This window comes from Hippocampus comes, unplaced genomic scaffold, assembly GCF_001891065.2.
Source record: "Hippocampus comes isolate QL1 unplaced genomic scaffold, H_comes_QL1_v1.1 scaffold303, whole genome shotgun sequence".
Classification (NCBI taxonomy): domain Eukaryota; kingdom Metazoa; phylum Chordata; class Actinopteri; order Syngnathiformes; family Syngnathidae; genus Hippocampus; species Hippocampus comes.
Genome location: NW_017804747.1, coordinates 116,418 through 120,881, shown reverse-complemented (window position 1 = coordinate 120,881; position 4,464 = coordinate 116,418).

Sequence of the window (4,464 nt, the reverse complement as noted above, 5' to 3'; positions counted from 1 at the left end):
CCTTGGCCTTGGCCTCGGGTTGCCGGTCCTTGGACACAACACTGCTAGTTACCCCCAGATCTACAGCCCTTACGGGATAACGAAGGTTTATTTTTTAATATGTTTTTAAAAACGGTTTAAAATGTCCACGTTAGGCGTTCAGGCCAACTTTTCGGGAATAAGGTCATATTTTCCCGTTTCGGAGGCCTTTTATTCCCAAATGCAACATCGGATTCGGACGAACGTGGTCGGGTTGGATACCAGGAGTGCTCTAGTTATCCTTTGACCTACAGCCCTCACGGGATAACGAAGGTTTATTTTTTAAGAATTTTTTCAAAACGGTCGAAAATGTCAACATGTTTGGGCGTTCAGGCCAACTTTTCGGGAATAAGGTCATATTTTCCCGTTTCGGAGGCCTTTTATTCCCAAATGCAACATCGGATTCGGACCAGAGTGGTTGAGTTGGATAGCCGGGGGGCTGTAGGTACCCCCAGACCTACAGCCCTCACGGGATAACGAAGGTTTATTTTTTAATATTTTTTTAAAAACGGTTTAAAATGTCCACGTTAGGCGTTCAGGCCAACTTTTCGGGAATAAGGTCATATTTTCCATTTTCGGAGGCCTTTTATTCCCAAATGCAACATCGGATTCGGACCAGAGTGGTCGGGTTGGATAGCCGGGGGGCTCTAGTTATCCCCTGACCTACAGCCCTCACGGGATAACGAAGGTTGATTTTTTAAAAAATTTTTCAAAACGGTTTAAAATGTCATTATGTTTGGCGTTCAGATAAACTTTTCGGGAATAAGGTCTCATTTTCCCTTTGCAGAGGCCTTTTATTCCCAAATGCAACATCGGATTCGGCTCACTTGACGTCGATTTTGCGAGTGGAGGCTGGCTTGACTGCAGTTGTTCAGCGACATGGTATCCTGCTTTCAGGGCTCTCTCGTTTACCTTTGCGGGGTTTCTCATGCACGTTGCTCATTTCTCCGTGCATTCACGCAGGCGAACAATATACTCCACATTTTTGTTTCGATGTGAATGGTTTTTGTTTGGAGATGCAGTTCAAGCTTATTTGGGAGCATAGCGCTGTTGGCGAGCTTTTCACCACATACCAAGCACAACGGAGTCGGTGCCGTTGCATCTCCGGTAAAACTACAGTAAATCCAAATGAAAGAGCGCTTTCGTTGTATTGGCTTGCATGGGAAACTTCGCTTGTCTCGAAGTACAAGGCAAGAAGCTATCTGCTGCTGCTACCTACCGGTATGGAAGAGTACTACATGATTACTTTGGCAGGCGACAGGCCGCACAGGCATCCAAATTGGATCATTTCCCACGGCACACCTGACATTATCTCGGGACACACTGGTATGCCGCGGCACAGGGTTTGAAAAACAGTCTGTCTCAGTAGACAGACTGTCGAACATCGGCAGTATATGTGTGAGCCAGCAATGCGTCACTTCACTTCACTTCAACAGGAAATACGAACATTCAGCTCTTATAATGATGACATTATTGATAAGCATTGGATTGAAAAGAAAAACTCAATGTCAAGCATGCACCATCAATGTAATATTTTTTTTCTTAGATATCATGTTCAATCTACATTTATTTGAATGCACTACAAAGACAAGGGACAATTTAAACTCTAAATTTTAGAGTGTTCCATTGACTTGCCACGCTTGCTTTTGTTACGTGAGAGGAAACCGTAGTCCCCATGCAGGCAAGGGAGAACATGCAAACCACATAGGAAGGCCGCAGCCGGAATCAAACCCTGCACCTTTGCACTGTGAGGTCGGTGTGCTCACCAGTTGGCGACCATGCCGGCCTCCATTCATTTCAATGGGACATATTACCAATTTTTCCATCCATGTATCCAATCCACCTCCTCTGCTGAATGTTGTCGTGCCTAAATATGGCGTGGCCACAATGGACTTTTTTTTTTTACATTCATTTTATTCCGGCTGTAGAGGAGGGGAGCTGTCCATTTCCTTATGGCCCTCCTTGGACACAGGTTCTTTTATTTCTCTATAAGGTGGAAGAAGACCCTACACCACGTCGACTTTTTTTCAGTTTATCACAACGCAACACGAATCGATTCGGGCTCCTGAGAGTTGCAGATTTCGTCAGGAAGCGTAGAAAAAAATGCAGTCATGAGAATATATAGGGACAATATGATAATGAGAGGCGGGCAGTTATGCCTCCATGCAAATCCTGGAAACAAAGAAATGTACATGTCATCTGACCGGTGTAGCTGGAAAGAGTTGGGAGTGGTGAGGTGAGACCAGATCACCACTACCCACTATTGTCTTCGGTCTGATCTTTGGTGTGATGGCAGGAACACAGATGCTTGAGATAACAGTTACTCTTTTGATGTCAAACATGTCCTCTGGAGGGGGCCCTAAAAGTGGTGGGGGTCGAGGGGCACTAAAGGTGATTGTAATCACAGTGAGCAGTAAATACCTCTAACAGCATTCTACATTCTTTGTTTTCGTGTTTGAACATAACCAACAACAGAGTGGGGCTAAATAAAATCACAGTAAGGAATAAATTCCTTAACACGGCCCAAAGCTACTTTGCTTTTGTGTTATTGTGTTAATCAGAACTCTCCAATGTTCGTTCTTTGACAGACAACATGCAGGGCAAGTTTGATCAGGGACAGATGGACACCGAACAATAGTCCAGTCCAGTTACTCTTTTCCGATTGAGCACTATTTTCAGGGTGTCCAAAATTCTGCTGCTCCTAACTGGAGCTCATAATCACAATTCTGGCTTCCCTTCCCTGGCTCCCAGCACATTTCAGAGTTCGCTTTAAGATACGCTATTTGTTTTCAAACCCTTAAATGGCCTCGCCCCACCTTACCTCTCTGAACTTCTCCGCCCCAATGCACCTGCCTTTTGCCTTAGGTTTGCAGACCAGACACTAGTGGAGGTGCCAAGGACTAAAGTGGAGCCTCAGAGGAGACCAAGCCTTTTCTGTTGCCAGTCCGTCGCTCTGGAATGACCTTCTGCTAAATGTTAGCAAAGTCTCCTCCCTGTTCATTTTTAAAACTGAAAACACCAATATTCATTCACTTTCGTCCTAACGAGATGGACACTGTTCTATTGTTTTCTGGTGTCTACTATATGTGTTCGTATCATAAATTTGTGTTTTTAATTGACTGTTTTTACATTCTTTTGTTGTTGTATTGTTGTTATTTTATGTTACATGTAAGGTGCTTTGTCACAGTTCGAGCTGGTACGAAATATGCAACATGAATAAAGTTGTGTTATATTGTATTGTATAGGGACCAGGCCGGCCCGCAAATGGCAAAAATCCTTCGATAGACAGCTCAGTGATTTTCAACCAGTGTGCAACTGATGGGGCACATGAGTCTGAGAGCTTTTGTGTGCCGCGGTGTATTACCAAATTTCACTTAATTGGCCAAATAATGATTTATTCATAACATCAAGTAACTATGTTCATATTTTTTTCGCAGTGAATTATTGAGGCAGACAGAACAAATAAATGATCTATTAAATGACAGAAAGTCAATAATCTACATGTGTGTCCATTTCAGTGACATTTTTTGTTTTGTGGTGTGCTGTCATATTTTTTTACTTAAACTGTGTGCCTTGGCTCAATACAGATTGGGAATCACTGAGATCGATAGCTCGATAGGTTGAGAGAGATGGAGATTTTTAATCAGCTGTAAATACAGTAAAATATCCACAATTTATCGGAGCTCTATTTTAAATGCAGATCTGTGTGAAACTCCTTGGATGGAGTCTTGCAATAGTGTAGTTTCTCCCAGAAGTGGACTGGTTAAGTGAAGCGATTAAATAATAATAACACAAAAAAAGGATGTAAGGCAAGTATGCAGATTTCACAGGACTTTTATTTTCAAAAGCAACATTAGATCTAGATGAATCATACTGGGTGGAATCTTGGGATAGTCGAGTCTGCCGCCGAAGTGGACTGGTTTTATGATATCTACGCAATTTTCCTTTGTAATATTTTATCGCATTTCTATTTTGAAATGCAAAATCAGATCGGCAAGGTTCGCAACTGAAAGAAAAAAAGACAACAGTGACATCTTGCAACTTTGTTAGTTTATTTGAGAGACAGAAAAAAGTTGAACATGACAGACTGGTTCGAGACCAAATCTTGAACTGTGGGGTTGTAAATGTGTTTGTATAGTATTGTATTGTAAGTAATGCAAGTACAAATAAAGAGTGCAAAGTTAATTTGCCAATTTATGCTATGACTGAGGAGAAGTGTGTGACTTGACTTTGGCTCTGACTTTCTGTATGGAGGTCATGACTTCACTGGACTTGCTTGAAATTGAGTGCAAGCTCGACTTGCATGACTTCCGCCACAGTAACGTGGGAATTTCTTGAATGTTGAAGGTTTATACTTGAGACATACTCATCTGTACTGACAAAATATTTAAGTCTTGATTAAGACTGGAGTTCTTCCAAAAGCTCTTTGCTTATGGGGGAAGGGGA